This window comes from Diabrotica virgifera, chromosome 1, assembly GCF_917563875.1.
Source record: "Diabrotica virgifera virgifera chromosome 1, PGI_DIABVI_V3a".
Taxonomy (NCBI): Eukaryota; Metazoa; Arthropoda; class Insecta; order Coleoptera; family Chrysomelidae; genus Diabrotica; species Diabrotica virgifera.
This window is the reverse complement of record NC_065443.1, coordinates 58588193-58605441: the sequence shown is the minus strand read 5'-3', so window position 1 is coordinate 58605441 and position 17249 is coordinate 58588193. Positions and strand designations below refer to the sequence as shown.

The 17249-nt window shown below is 35.2% G+C and overlaps 1 protein-coding gene and 2 non-coding genes across 4 annotated transcripts in view; 2 read left to right on the top strand and 1 right to left on the bottom strand.

The window, feature by feature from the left end:
- The window catches only part of LOC114328744 (tyrosine-protein phosphatase non-receptor type 13-like), a 1179517-nt gene that overhangs the window by 655609 nt on the left and 506659 nt on the right, over window positions 1–17249 (top strand). The gene's annotated exons all lie outside the window — the stretch shown is intronic.
- Window positions 2023–2094, top strand: Trnaq-uug (transfer RNA glutamine (anticodon UUG)). Its single transcript has one exon. It is a non-coding gene; the product is annotated as a tRNA-Gln (tRNA).
- On the bottom strand, window positions 9189–9261 carry Trnav-aac (transfer RNA valine (anticodon AAC)). Its single transcript has one exon. It is a non-coding gene; the product is annotated as a tRNA-Val (tRNA).

The following is a 17249-nucleotide window of genomic DNA, read 5'->3' as shown; positions in this document are numbered from 1 at the left end:
TCGAAACCGGTAGAGGTGCTTGCAGCACTCTCTGATTGGACTGGAATATGGTTCGGCTGTATTTTCGTTTTGCAACGAAATTGAAAGTGGTTATTCATTTTTGATTTACATTTACTCTGTGTGGAGTATGAAGGGAACCAGTCTCGTTGGAACTTTACCGCGCTGAGCAGATGTGACGTGAATTGTAAATTGTAGAATTCCCTCATCTTCCTTAGTCTCAGCATCCGTATGGCTTGCAAATTGTAGAAGCCTCGGAGGTGTAACCAGAGAAGGTTCCCATTGTTTTCATTCTGGTGGGATATGTTATATGCCATTAGAGTGAAAACTTAGTCTTTTGCTAGCAGTTGCCGCTAGGGCATCTATGCCATTTCGTTCGTTGCAATTCGGGACTGCACGCTGGGGTTTGTTTTGGTTGGATCAGGGAGAGCAGCATATGTGCCTCCTGATGAGAGACTAATAAGTTTCGAAACCGGTAGAGGTGCTTGCAGCACTCTCTGATTGGACTGGAATATGGTTCGGCTGTATTTTCGTTTTGCAACGAAATTGAAAGTGGTTATTCATTTTTGATTTACATTTACTCTGTGTGGAGTATGAAGGGAACCAGTCTCGTTGGAACTTTACCGCGCTGAGCAGATGTGACGTGAATTGTAAATTGTAGAATTCCCTCATCTTCCTTAGTCTCAGCATCCGTATGGCTTGCAAATTGTAGAAGCCTCGGAGGTGTAACCAGAGAAGGTTCCCATTGTTTTCATTCTGGTGGGATATGTTATATGCCATTAGAGTGAAAACTTAGTCTTTTGCTAGCAGTTGCCGCTAGGGCATCTATGCCATTTCGTTCGTTGCAATTCGGGACTGCACGCTGGGGTTTGTTTTGGTTGGATCAGGGAGAGCAGCATATGTGCCTCCTGATGAGAGACTAATAAGTTTCGAAACCGGTAGAGGTGCTTGCAGCACTCTCTGATTGGACTGGAATATGGTTCGGCTGTATTTTCGTTTTGCAACGAAATTGAAAGTGGTTATTCATTTTTGATTTACATTTACTCTGTGTGGAGTATGAAAGGAACCAGTCTCGTTGGAACTTTACCGCGCTGAGCAGATGTGACGTGAATTGTAAATTGTAGAATTCCCTCATCTTCCTTAGTCTCAGCATCCGTATGGCTTGCAAATTGTAGAAGCCTCGGAGGTGTAACCAGAGAAGGTTCCCATTGTTTTCATTCTGGTGGGATATGTTATATGCCATTAGAGTGAAAACTTAGTCTTTTGCTAGCAGTTGCCGCTAGGGCATCTATGCCATTTCGTTCGTTGCAATTCGGGACTGCACGCTGGGGTTTGTTTTGGTTGGATCAGGGAGAGCAGCATATGTGCCTCCTGATGAGAGACTAATAAGTTTCGAAACCGGTAGAGGTGCTTGCAGCACTCTCTGATTGGACTGGAATATGGTTCGGCTGTATTTTCGTTTTGCAACGAAATTGAAAGTGGTTATTCATTTTTGATTTACATTTACTCTGTGTGGAGTATGAAGGGAACCAGTCTCGTTGGAACTTTACCGCGCTGAGCAGATGTGACGTGAATTGTAAATTGTAGAATTCCCTCATCTTCCTTAGTCTCAGCATCCGTATGGCTTGCAAATTGTAGAAGCCTCGGAGGTGTAACCAGAGAAGGTTCCCATTGTTTTCATTCTGGTGGGATATGTTATATGCCATTAGAGTGAAAACTTAGTCTTTTGCTAGCAGTTGCCGCTAGGGCATCTATGCCATTTCGTTCGTTGCAATTCGGGACTGCACGCTGGGGTTTGTTTTGGTTGGATCAGGGAGAGCAGCATATGTGCCTCCTGATGAGAGACTAATAAGTTTCGAAACCGGTAGAGGTGCTTGCAGCACTCTCTGATTGGACTGGAATATGGTTCGGCTGTATTTTCGTTTTGCAACGAAATTGAAAGTGGTTATTCATTTTTGGATATATTTTTATGGATATCTTAATGACCACGTAAATCCAAAATTGTAGAAATATGATTTTTTCATAGGTTCCATGGTGTAATGGTTAGCACTCTGGACTTTGAATCCAGCGATCCGAGTTCAAATCTCGGTGGGACCTCAGATATTTTTGTTTTTCATTTCTGTATAGAGATTTTGGATTTAGACAGAGGTGTAACCACGATGATCCTGGGGGTTACATCTACTTGAAGGTCTCTGGGGGTATGAAATAATAATGGTATTAAGCGTATATAGCTCAAAGTACATCCAAAAGGCGGGGTATAAACCCCAAAACCACCCCCTGGTTACGCCTATGGATTTAGACACAATAATAATAATTATGGGCAGCCATTTTAAAACACTTCTATGGATATATCCTACAATATTATTGTAATCGTAGGGAGTGTTCTAAAGAAAATCTTTCAAAACAATTTGATCATGCTCCCTGTAAACCCAAATCTCTAGAAATATTTTTCCATAGGTTCCATGAGCGATCCGAGTTCAAATCTCGGTGGGGCCTCAGACTTTTTTTTTCAGTTTTGTATTAGATATTATAAATTTGCTTATTAGGGGAGTCAAGATAGAACGAAAACATGCATTGTTCCGGAATAATTCAAACAAGCTTATATTTTTCTATAACTGTTTTTGTTAGTTTATATACATAAAGTAAAAAGTTCTACTCACAGATTTTGCCGCTAATTGTTTATTAATTGTTTAAACAATAACAATTGTTTTGTATAAATAATTTTAAAAATATCGTTGAATTCATAATTTTACTTTGATCAAATATGTTTCTATTTTGTTTTTGATTATACTGAATCCGAATATGGCATTACAATTTCAAAAATTCTTATGAAGAAGCTAGTATACAGTATGTCTGCGTAGCTATGAACCATATGGGAAACTTCTTTATTATCAATTTTACGAAAAAAGGGTATTCTCCATAAAATGTTCTGCATAGTCTAAAATCTAAAACTCAACCGTTAGATATCAAATTTTATCAATTTTATACAAGGTATGTCAAAAATATGAATTTCGTTAAAGAGCAAAGTAGAAAGTATATTCCAGAATATTAAAAATTGTTATTATGAAAAGTTACAAGTCGGAAAAATGAAAGAGTACCCATGAGCGATCTTTTTAAACACATGTTTTCTATGTTCCAGAAAGTAGTGCACATTATTAAAAGAACACTTTATATAATTATTACATGTTCTTCCGCTGGCCAATTTTTTTGTGACACGGTCACAGGAAAATACAGCGTGTTTTATGTGTTGGTTCATGGTAATCTTTCATTTTTCCTACTGTAAATAGAATTAAAAACTATGTTTTAATATCAATTTTCAATTTTTTTTCTCAAATTACGCAATACCCATCATCATTTTATTACAATTATGATAACTATTTTATTATCAATTTCACGAAAATAAGTTATTCTTTATAAAATGCTCTACCTCGTATAAAATCCAAGATACAACCATCAGATATCAAACTTTTTCAATTTTATACGAGGTATGTAAAAAATATGAATTTCGCTTAACATTTGCTATAAGTGCACAATATTTCAATTAGAAGGATGTAATTGAAAATTTAAACTTAGTTTTTAATTCCAAACAATTTTGCTTAATAACAATTTTCGATATTGTTCTTCTTTTATGTCCAATTATATAAAATTTCATTTGATCCATTAGTTAAAGAATTACATATGTAATATGTAAAAAAAATAATGATGTATGTACTTAAACTGCCGTCAAACGGTCTTTTGCTTTATAATGCCGTTAACAGCTATGACGTCATTCGTATGATGCGTTTGACGGCATTTTCTTCGACTGCCGTTCGCTTTCACTTGCAGTTCAGCATATATATACACGTGGTGAGTTAATGCACGAGTTGACGATTCTCTTATCTTAGTTTATTATAGTGCCCGTCTCAATATATAGTTACAAGCGTTATATTTGTACGTGAGTGTTAATTATTGTGGGAATAATAAGTTTGAATTTGGAAAACTTGAATGACTTAGGTAAGTATCATTATGGGGCGTAGTATTGCACAACGTACGGGCATGTTATTTGAGCAAAGGTTTAATCTATTAAAAAATCTCAAAACACTGTGGGCCAATGATACTGCTGTTCTACTTACACCTATAGATGTTACAGACGAAAATGACACGCAAGTTATTATTGACAGTAATGATGAAGTTGTATTTGAAAATAACACGCAAGCTATTATTGACAGTAATGATAAAGTTTTATTTGAAAATGACACGCAAGTTATTATTGAAAGTAATGATGAAGTTGTATTTGAAAGTGAAAATAAGCTGTGTGGTGAGGTGGTTTGTCAAGAGATAAGTAGGGTAGATCGCGTGGGGGGGAATATACAAGAGTCAAGTCCAGAAAATGAACTTCCTATTACTCACCAAACTCTTCAAGTGAACGATGTTGCTTGGTCGACAATTAAAATGCCAGTGGCAGTAAAAAAACGAGGACGCCCAAAAGGACAAGGCCTGGCAGTAATAGGACTACCAAAGAAAAAGAAAAGAAACCCCAAAACATTTCCAAATAAATCCAGGGTTCCATTCCAAAGAAAGGATTAAATTTCTATAATTAATTTTTTTTCTTAGTTTACAACAGGTTTACAACATAATTAAAATACGTTTTAATACTTCACTTTGTTTTCTTTTTCGTTTATAAGAAAATCTTCTAATATTATTAAATTCTTTATCAGAAATTGATACTAAGGTGGCCAGCCTCCATGCCGTTCATCCGAAGAAAATGCCGTCAAACGCATCATGACGTCATAGTTGTTAACGGCATTATAGTGCACGACCGTTTGACGGCAGTTTAAGTACAGCGTTAAAATAACTTAACCGTATACTTCGTCGAACGCTAGTTTACAGTGCGCCAATCGGTGATAACAGGTCTGGATACCTCGTATGAAAAAAAAAGTTGATTAATAGCAAGCTGAAAATTTTTTAATAGCTTAAGGGTGTCTAGTTGGACAAACTTTGATGTATGGAAACACTGGAACAGGGGAAGTTTTAATTGTGGAACAGGTTAAAAATTTGGAACGTCGGACTACGAAACCGCCCAATGTATTTTGTCGGACAGAACTTCCAATTAATTTGTTACCCTTTCATTAAACTGTCCTGTCTGAAAATCAGACAGCTATTTATCACCAACTGGGCATTTTAATGAGTGGAACATGTAGAACATGTCAAATGACAGGAATTATGATAGGTGACAAATAGCAGTCTGATTTTTGCATGAGAGTTTAATGAAAGGGTAACAAATCAATTGGAAGTTCTGTCCGACAAAATACATGGGACGTTTTCGTGGTCTGACGTACCAAATTTTTAACCTGTTCCACAATTAAAACTTCCCCTTTTCCAGTGTTACCATACATCAAAGTTTGTCCGACTAGACACCCTTAAGCTATTAACAAATTTTCAGCTTGCTATTAATCAACTTTTTTTTCATACGCGGGATTCAGACCTATAAGGGTGACTTCCACGTTATAAATAAAAAATTACAGAAGCTATAGATTTAACCACCCCCATGGCAAAAGCGCCTTTCGGCATCATATTCGCGGTGTGCAAGTACTTGGAAGGGATACGCGAAACGATCGTGCGCGAATAGCGGAGAAAAATTGCAACTTTCTTAAATAATTCATATTGTCAATTGAAATTGTCAAATTGACGTACATTTCATACCTATTGTCATTTAAGAAGAAAAATTATATATTGCTCCACAATATTGATATGATATGCAATTATTATATAAAGGTAAATTTAATTAATTGTATTTGGCTCGCAGTACTGCATTTTAATAACTAATTTTATTTACTACATACAATTATTTACGTTTTAATAACATAACTTAAATCTTATTTTTTCTTATTATTTTTTTTGGACTATGGTCTTGACAATTATCCAGTAACCAGGACCATATGATTGGCCAATATAATTAAAAGTGCGTTAAATAAGAAATAGATTTTGATGCTTGGACTATCCACTACTTATTCTCAAATTTTCAATCAAATCGATCTACTCTGTAAAAATTGCGAGGTGAAAAGCTTCGGTTCCTGGACTATGGGCCATTCCACGAACATACATCTGTTTTGGATTACTTCGACAACGAATATTTTACTGTGCAACATAAGAAGTACGAAAGTAAATGGCGCTAATAATTATTCCATTAAACAACAATGTAATTTGCAATTTACTTTCGTTCTTCTTATTTTGCACAGTAAAATATTCGTTGTCGAAGTAATCCAAAACAGGCGTATGTTCGTGGAATAGGGTATACTAGTGTGACCAACTAGCCGGAAAAATCCAGGACATGGCCCGAATTACGAAGTTGTGTCCCGGCGTCCCGGACCAGGCTTCCGGGCCATCCGAATTTTCAATGTTTTGGTAAAATTCTATTTTGAAATTTTGAATATTTCTCTAAGAATTCATATCAAACGGAATTGGTGGGAAGAAAAAAAGTCGACAATTTCGAGAGTGTAATATTAAGATCAATGCTGGGGGTGAGGCTTATAGAGAAAAAAACAAATAAATGGATTAGAAACAAAACCAAAGTAAAAGACGCAGGAGAACATGCTGCCAAATTAAAATGGAGCTTCGCAGGACACAATGCCTGACCGAAGGATAAAAGATGGAACACGAAATACAACAATGGAGACCGTGGTTAGGAAGAAGAAGTAAATGAAGACCACACATGAAATGGGCTGATGACATAAAGAACTTTGGAGGACACAACTGGAAACACGTGGCGCAAAATAGACAACACTGGATTGAATTGGGGGAGGCCTATGTCCAAAGTTGGATTGCTGAAGGCTGATAAAGAAGAAGAATATTAATACCACATGCAAAACGCTGCGTATCCGTGGTATTTGGTATTACAGTTCTACGAAAACTTTTTTCGTTTCTGTATTTTAATTATCGTCATTATCATTACAACCAATTGTGGCTTAATCGCATTAAAAATATCATTGTCAGCATATAAATGTTTAATACATAAATAATGTTTAATTATGAAAGTTCAAAGTTGTATATATTAAAAAAATGGCCCGATTTTTATTGAAAAGTCCCGGATTTCAGGTATTTTTTTCAGCCGTGTCCCGAATTTGACTAAATTGGAGTTGGTCACACTGGGTATACGTCATTTTAGTTTAAAAGTGAAGCACCTGGATTGTGTCGCGCCAGTGGGCAAGTCAATTTGACGCCATGTATTGGTTTCTTTACAATTTTGAATCATATGGCTAAGATAGGTCTGTCGGGTCAGTTAGGATCAAATGTAGTTTAAAAAAGACACACAAGAATTCTTATTTATTTGTTTGTTTCAGGTAGGTAACCGTTTCTTCCTTCATAGTACACGTTGGTAAGTCTTTATCCACCTGTATTGAAAAATATAGATATGGTGATTAATTCAAGATAATGCTAACAAAAAGTATTGATATAATCAATAAAATTGATATTGATAAAAAAATGTAAATGATTATACATATTTATATAATAGGGAACTTGCACAATTTTTTTTTATTGCATAATAATGTTCAGTTTTGTTTAAAAATGAGATTTCCAAAATTTCACGCTTCAAAAACTCGTAATAACTTAGAAATACGTATTTAAAGTCTTCAGCGGTATAAAATAGTTCAAACGACCCGTGACGTCACATAGTTTTACATTAGTTATTATTATGGTTATATTTCGCTGTGTCTAAGTACACGCTAACGTGTACGCAAATAAAAAAGTTAGGTATGTACACGCGAATTAAACTTCATCAAGCCAGTGACGTTATTATTTAGCGTGCGCAGTGACTGTATATTTTGGTACATGCTATTTTGATATGTTTAGCGTGTGTTTGATAGAAAAATATTTGTTAAAGGAAGGGAAGCAGAACGATTCAGATGTTTCAAACTTAATTGTAATTAAATCAATGTATATATTAAAGTATATATTTAGGTTAGCAAAATAAATATATGTATTTAGTTGACATAACACGTACAAAATATTATAATTTTTATACGTAAGTTAATTATTATAATCAACTATTCTAAATGGGAAATAAGCCACAATTTAACTAAAAAAATGATTTTATTAACGTTTCGACGTCCAAATCGGATGTCATTGTCAAAATACAAAAATTAGTCATATTAAATAAATTATTAGAAAAATTTTTTACTAAGCAACACCATTTTTGTTTAATTTAATAATATTTTGTATTTTGACAACGACGTCGAAACGTTAATAAAATTATTTTTTGGTTAAATTGTGGCTTAGTTCCCATTTAGAATAGTTGATTACAAAAATGCCACAAGGATAATAGCTTCAGAACAAGTTAATTATTATTGTGAAAGCTTTAGGTCTTCTTTTTATTTTAATCTTTTACGGTAATACATACTATTTCATTTATAACTAAAAAAAATATATATTAATTTATAGTCTCTTATCTTTTTCGTACTGTTTTAAAATGTTCTTAAACTTATTAAAAGAACTAAATAATTGTCCACACTCCGTAGTTAATTTAAAAACAAACACTAAACAAATAAAAAATAAGAATTCACTGACACTCTAACTTTTTTATTTGCGTACACGGTAACGTATACCTAGACACAACCTTATATTTAGGTATATTCTTCTTCTCCTTCTTTAGTTTATTGGCCTCCACCTACTTGGGTATTTGGCAAGTTCATCGTCGTGGAATTAGTCAAAAATATTTATATTCTAATGACATTTATCGTATGTCATTGTAATAATAATATACCAGTTTGTTAAAATTGTAGTTTTATACTGTTTTTGAAGGAAAGGAACGAAGGTTTACTATTGAAAATAAAACCATTTTGTAAAAGTACGAAATTTTCTATGAATAGTTCAAACGATCAAAAACACTTGTAACGTCACATAAATGTATTTTCTACTGACGTTTATAACGTCTAATTTAAAATTCGGTTTACTTTATTGGAAAAATGTAAATGTAAAGCCAAGTGACGTCACGATGCGTTTTGGACCACCTGTTTAAATTTGAATTTTTAATCGTCTTTAGGGGCCAAACGAAAGACAAACAAAACTTTTTTTTCTTTGATACATGTTTTAAATTATGTTGTGTGGTGATTTATAACATTTTTTTCGAATTTAAAAATTTATGCAAGTTCCCTATTGTGCTTAAAATCTAAATTTTATTTAAGATCCATTAAAAAATTTAAATAAAAAAAGTGTGTTTCCGCCCGGGATCGAACCGGGGACCTTCCGCGTGTTAGGCGGATGTGATAACCACTACACCACGGAAACTTGTACAACAAGTTCTAGAGTATTAATCCGCAGGTGTGTTACCGTATGATAGTTGGACACAAGAAACACCAAGTGATTGTTACTACATATGTAACGAGTCATAACTCAACTTGTAGATACGATTATATAATTTTTTTAAAACAAGATTTTAAAGAATATAAAATTATTTAAATCAACTGTCCAATTATCCTATGGTTATAATTGGGCGGATTAATTATCTGGACCTAATTGAACAAGTTTCCGTGGTGTAGTGGTTATCACATCCGCCTAACACGCGGAAACACGCTTTTTGTTGTTTTTTCATAAATTTTCTGGTTATTATTAAATGTTATTCGAGTGCGTACTTCAAAAAACCATTGTACCCATGATACTATAAATACAGAGATATTATTTTCCCGTAGCGCAAATACGTCCGAGTTCGCGCATTGATGACGTAACTGGAGACCGGAAGTTGAATTTGAATTCTTGTTAAAGTTAAATGGGATTTGTATGCATTATGTGATGAAATTATTCAATTAGCAAAATAACATTAAACTTCAGTGTATTCGAAAAAAAATTAGTGTCGAGATTCCAGTCAAAATAACTCTCAAAGATCTTCTTCTTCTTCTTCTTCTTCTTCTTCTTTTTATATAGACATTACTCTGTCTGTTTTTCAATGTGCCTCCAGTAAGTTGTCATTCCATCTTTTCGTGGTCTTCTCACTGATCGTCTTCATATTGGGGAACCGTCTCTCGCCGTCTCACTGTCAAAGATAAACTTATAAAATACAACCGCGAACAATTCAAAGCAATCGGACATTACGAATGATTACGAACCATTACGAACTTGCCGGTCTCCAGTTACTTGCCGGACTTCCGAATGTGCAATATATTATCTTGTTATTTATAGTATCATGATTGTACCAGTAGGAGCAAGGTAGCATGGCCGAGCGGTCTAAGGCGCTGGTTTAAGGCCGGCCATTGGTAATGTTATAAGTATAGGCGATCCCATCACCTTTATAAAGTACACCACTCATAATCTAGAGCATATATGTATACCGAAAAATGCTTAACCTACTAACAATATATCTCGCTAATTACAGCCATATTTTTGCTATCCTACCTGTTGTGTACTGTTTATAAAAAAATGTGAAAGTTTTGCTTTTTTCTCAATAAATATAAGAGCGTTTATATCTAAATTACTCAAGTATTTAAATGAATTTCATGATAAAATTTCGTCTAGCACTAATATATATGTAATGGAAGGAAGTAACGTTAAAAAAATGTGAAGTAATAAAGTACTTTTTGCGTGGTGTACTTTTAAAATAAATTTCTTCAATTAATAGAAATTGGCATGTGAAACGTAAATGTTGGACATATAATACGAAAAGAGTATAGGAATCTGTAAGAATCTAAGCTCTGTTAATGTAGCCATTATGTATAAGATGGCGCTACGAAAAAAATTATAAAAACCTAAAAAATTCAGGAGCGTAATGGCCCGTTTGAAACTTTCCTTTGGAAATTTCGGTATTTGACGAATATGAGTTTACTAGGGGTCCGGACAAATATAATCCCGGACAAAAAATCCCCACAAATTATACCGGACAAAAAATCCCCACGAAAAATCCCCACAGATAATCCCCGGACAAATAATCCCCACAAAAAATCCCGGACACATAATCCCCACAATTTTTGTTGGCAAAATATCCCCGCAAAGAATCCCGGACAAAAAATCCCCAAGAAATATTTTTGCCGAATAAAGTTGTCAAATGAATGCTTATAATCCAAGAATGCTACTAAAGATGAGAAATTTATACTGTCTGGCCGTCGGTACGTCCGACCGCGCATATAACTACTCGTCATTATGCCAGGTAGAATGACAAATGAGGTGTCGAATGAACGGTTATAATCCAACGATGGTACTAAAGATAAGCAATTTGGTCCGTCGGTCTGCCTGACCGCGAATATAACTCCTCCGTCACTGTACCAGATAGAATGACAAATGAGGTGTCGAATGAAAGCTTATAATCGAAGGATGGTACTAAAGATGAGAAATTAGACGAAGGCTGTCTGTCCATCGGTCCGTCCGACCGCGAATGTAACTACTCCGTCATTATGCAAGGTAGAATGACAAATGGGGTGTCGAATGATCGGTTATAATCCAACGATGGTACCTAAAGATGAGCAATTTGGTACGTCGGTCTGCTTGACCTCGAATATAACTCCTCCGTCACTGTACCAGGTAGAATAAGAAATAAGGTGTCGAATGAAAGCTTATAACTCGGGATGGTACTAAAGATGAGAAATTTAACCAAGGCTGCCTATCTATCTGTCCGTCCGACCGCGAATGTAACTACTCCGTTAATATGCCAGGTAGAATGCAAATGAGGTGTCGAATGAACGGTAATAATCCAACGATGGTACTAAAGATGAGCAATTTGGTCCTTCGGTCTGCCTGACCGCGAATATAACTCCTCCGTCACTGTACCAGGTAGAATGACAAATGAAGTGTCGAATGAAAGCTTATAATCCAAGGATGGTACTAACGATGAGAAATTAGACCAAGGCTGTCTGTCCATCGGTCCGTCCGACCGCGAATGTAAGTACTCCGTCATTATGCCAGGCAGAATGACAGATGAGGTGACGAGTGTACAGTGAACGGTTATATTCCAATGATGGTACTAAAGATTCACGCACGCATTTCGTTTCCGAAAGTTGCACTTTCACGCACGGCGTGCGGGAAAGTAAAATACCTTGTCATATGGCATTATAAAATATTATAATACATGCAATAAACTAATATTTAGATATTATTTACTAATTTATTTCAAATTAGCTTATTGTGCTCATGTTTTAATGAAATTAGCGCGATAATTCGATAAAATAAAATTATTTTGACATAATATTGCTCATCTTTAGTACCATCGTTGGATTATAACCGTTCATTCCACACCTCATTTGTCATTTTACCTGGCATAATGACGGAGTGGTTACATTCGCGGTCGGACGAACAGATGGACAGACAGCCTTGGTCAAATTTCTCATCTTTACTACCATCCTTGGTTATAAGCTTTCATTCGACACCTCATTGGTCATTCTACCTGGTACAGTGACGGAGGAGTTATATTCGCGGTCAGGCAGACCGACGGACCAAATTGCTGATCTTTAGTACCATCGTTGGATTATAATCGTTCATTCGAAACCTCATTTGTCATTTTCCCTGGCATAATGACGGAGTAGTTACATTCGCGGTCGGGCGGACAGATGGACAGACAGCCTTGGTCAAATTTTTCATCTTTAGTACCATCCTCGGTTATAAACTTGCATTCGACACCTTATTTGCCATTCTACCTGGTACAGTGACGGAGGAGTTATATTCGCGGTCAGGCAGACCGACGGACCAAATTGCTTATCTTTAGTACCATCGTTGGATTATAACCATTCATTCGACACCTCATTTGTCATTCTACCTGGCATAATGACGGAGTAGTTACATTCGCGGTTGGGCGGACAGATGGACAGACAGCCTTGGTCAAATTTCTCATCTTTAGTACCATCCTTGGTTATAAGCTTTCATTAAAATACATAGACATTTTCATTCTAAAATAGACAATTAGACATATTTGAGTGATATAATTGTTCTTCCCTGGTATAATTTTATAATATTGGGACATGAGAAGTAGGTAACAAACTATGATGAACCAATATGCGAAATAGATTTCTCCAATACTTTTGGTTTAGATTTTACCACGAGATACGAGCACAGTATTTATCCGAGTAAAATTTTCAGCGAGACCACCTAGAAAACTAAAAGTTCGCACCTGATATATAAAACGATTTCGAGTCGTCTTAGCGAGGCCGCACCTGCATACCTCTCTGTACTGATTAAGAACCAAACTAAACTATATATCGGCCGGCTATGCTGCCTCACTTAGATATCTATTGCGTTATCTCTCCAATAGAGGCAGCATCTCTCGGGAAAGAATCTTTTCTCTCTGTTGCACCGAAAGTAGAGGACCTCTCTTTCATACAACGGCCGGCCTTAAAGCACCAGTCTCCTCGGAGGCGTGGGTTCGAATCCCACCGCTGCCAGTTTTGATCAAACAATTTATTTATCCACCAGAAGTAAAACAAATTGGCAAAAAACTTTCTTACAGGCGGCATCTAACTCAGTACGCATAGTTCTAATCTCTTTTAATTTGTCTGTTATAAGAACTATGTCGTCCACGAATTGCAAATGGAAGAGCCAAGAGGCTTTCGCCGTCGACATTGATTCCTTTGGCGTTCTATTCCAATTGTTTAAAAGCATGTTCCAGTACTGCCGTAAAGACTTTCCTCAATCTTATCAAATGCGTTGAGAGAGTCTACGACAGCCAGGACCAATGGTCGGTTGTATTCTATGGATTTTTCTATAATTCCTTTTATGCAATGGATGTGATCGTTGGTGTCAAAGTTTCTCCTAAAACCTGTCTGTTCTCTAGGTTGGTAAAAATCTAATTGTGTTTCCACCCTATGTGTTATTATTCTTGTGAATAACTTGTAGGAGTTGTAGAGTAGGGGTGGTTAAACAAGTTTATAGGTCGGTAATTCTCGAGGCGTGTTGGATCGCCCTTTATATGTGATAATTTTCTATGTACACTGGAATAATATTTTTAATGTTGTTCTGAAGCTATTTTCTTGTGGCATTTTTGCAATTAACTAGTTTTGATGGGAAATAAGCCACAATTTTACTAAAAAAATGATTTTTCTACGACCGTTTAATAACATGCTCATTATTCGCTATTTTTTCATAGATAATAGCACCCATTACTGTACCCGTGAGTAATAATTCATTACTCACGGGCTGAAGTTAGATTCAAGTGGCGCATGCCACTTTTAATATTAATCGTGTATATAAACTGCAAATAAAATTACTTAAACTTGTTTATTTAAGAGGAAACAGTAGCGATCAACAGGTAGCGAAAACGCGTTCCAAGATTGCGGCTGTAATTTTGAATATTTTTGCGAAATATTTGGCACACGTATTCGTAATATAATAAAGAATGGCGGTACAGAGCCCAATTTGAAAAATATATTAATATGTGGAAATTACTCTGTAATTAAATACAATATTAAAAAAACGAGCCTGTACCGCCATTAAGAAGAACAAAAAAATACACTTTCTTCAAATAAACTTTTTTATCCGATGCCTAGATTTTGTGTCATTTTGGAACTACTAAAATTTTTTATTTCATTAGTAGTTCCAAAATGACACAAAATCTAGGCATCGGATAAAAAAGTTTATTTGAAGAAATTTTGTTCTTCTTAATGGCGGTACAGGCTCGTTTTTTTAATATTGTATTTAATTACAGAGCAATTTCCACATAATAATATATTTTTCAAATTGGACTCTGTACCGCCATTCTTTGTTATATTACGAATACGTGTGCCAAATATCTCGAAAAAATATTTAAAATTACAGCCGCAATCTTGGAACGCGTTTTGGCTACCTGTTGATCGCTACTGTATCACCTTAATACAATAATTATTGTAATAATTTATACCAATAATTAACTTCGAAAAATTTTTAAAGGAATTTTAACTGTAACAATGTCAGTATATTTTTTACGTTTATTTTATGTTTACTAAAAATTTTGACGTTTATCATTTAATTTAGTGACAGTGACATTAGCGCATTTTGTTTATGTTAATTGGAATTTATAACTAATATTGTGTCTGTTTTTCAAGTTATATTGTGGTAAATATGTTATAACATAATATGTATAGTTATATTATTATAATATATATATAGTTAAATGTAAATATACATTATAATTATATACAGAGTGGGCCAAATAAAAGGAGCCACCCCGATATTTGGCAGTATTTATTGGATTTTAAGAAAATAGAAAAACAGGTCAATTTTTGATCTAAGGGGGACACATTTTTACGGTACAAACATCTGTCATTTGTCAACTCCCTCCCTTCCACTTCCCCCACCCCTATTTTTAAATAGGGAATAGGGGGCGTGTGCTAGCTCATTTGAAAGATTATTCAATTCTCTATTCAGTAATATCAACATTGACATAAAAATTTATACAGGGTGTCCAAGAAAAATTATTTTAAATTAAATTAATTGACACAAAAAGAAGAATGTATGTAATTTATTTAACTCAGAATACATTCTACTGCTGATAAAAAACAGAAAACAATGTTTATTTGATAAATAAACACTGTTTGTTGCTTAAATTCAATATTCAACCTACCAAGAGGCAGATGGGTGGAAGCTTGAACATTAAAATTAAGCAAAAAGCAGTGTCTATTTATCAAAAAAACATTTTTTTCTGCTTTCTGTCAGCAGTAGAATGTGTTCTGAGTTAAATAAATTACATACATTCTTCTTTTTGTGTCAATTAATTTAATTCAAAATCATTTTTCTTGGACACCCTGTATACATTTTTAAGTCGATGTTGATATTACTGAATAGAGAATTGAATAACCTTTCAAATGAGCTAGCACACGACCCCTATTCCCTATTTAAAAATAAGGGGTGGGGGAAGTGGAAGGGAGGGAGTTAACAAATGACAGATGTTTGTATCGTAAAAATGTGTCCCCCTTAGATCAAAAATTGACCTGTTTTTTTATTTTCTTAAAATCTAATAAATACTGCCAAATATCGGGGTGGCTCCTTTTATTTGGCCCACTCTGTATATGAAAAAATACGTCCACCGACAACAGCCATTTCCTATTTATTAGATTCACTGACAGTAGGTACAAATTTAAGCTTATAATTTTTCGGAAACGAATAGAACTTATATTGACTATTTCTAGTTGTATTTTTTACAATAAATAAGAATTTAGTAATAATAGGCAACCAATTATTCAGCCACGTACTAGGGGTAAATAGCATTTAGGTATTTTTGTAAATTATTATAATTTAAATCTCGAGTAGTTGATAAATAAATGTTTTACTAATTAAAATAAAAAAGGTCGTAGAAAAAGTATAGTATTCTACTCGCATGTAATGGCTATTACTCACTCTGATGTGAAACTTCATCATCGTGAGTAATAGCCATCATTACATGCTCGTTGAATATACTATTATTAACGTTATCCAGATTTAGCCATACGGCTCACACTCCCTCTAAGGGGAAAATTGACTCATCCCAGATACCTACGGTATCAAAAGGATTGAGCTCTGGTGGGACTCTTTCCGTGTTATCGAGCCCTAGGTGACTTGGAATGCAGGTGTATCTCCCAAAAATTTTCGTACACTTCTGGCCGTCGCAAGTAGTACAGCTTTCTGCATGGTCTTATAAAGATGTTCATTGAGACCCAGCTTTTTTATGCTTTCGAGGAGGGTCTTCGGAATGACTCCAGTGGTAGATATAACAATAGGTATCGTCTGGGTACTTTGCATTCTCCATTGTCTCCGTATTTTAATTTCCAGATTTATTATTATTATCCAGATTTAGCCATACGGCTCACACTCCCGCTGAGGGGAAAATTGACTCATCCCAGATACCTACGGTATCAAAAGGATTGAGCTCTGGTGGGACTCTTTCCGTGTTATCGAGCCCTAGATGACTTGGAATGCAGGTGTATCTCCCAAAAATTTTCTTACACTTCTGGCCGTCGCAAGTTGTACAGCTTTCTGCATGGTCTTATAAATATGTTCATTGAGACCTAGCTTTTTTATGCTTTCGAGGAGGGTCTTCGGAATGACTCCAGTAGTAGACATAACAATAGGTATCGTCTGGGTACTTTGCATTCTCCATTGTCTCCGTATTTGAATTTCCAGATCTCTATACTTGGCGATCTTTTCAGTAAATTTACTACGTAGATTATTGTTGCTAGGTATCGCCACATCAATTAATGTTGTTTGTCTTGTTAATTTATTAACTAGTACGAGATCTGGTCTATTATGTGCCACTGTTTGGTCTGTGAGCACACTGCGGTCCCAGTATAGCTTGTAGTTGCCATCCTCAAGCATACTCTCAGGAACGTATTGATAATATGGGAGATGGTCCG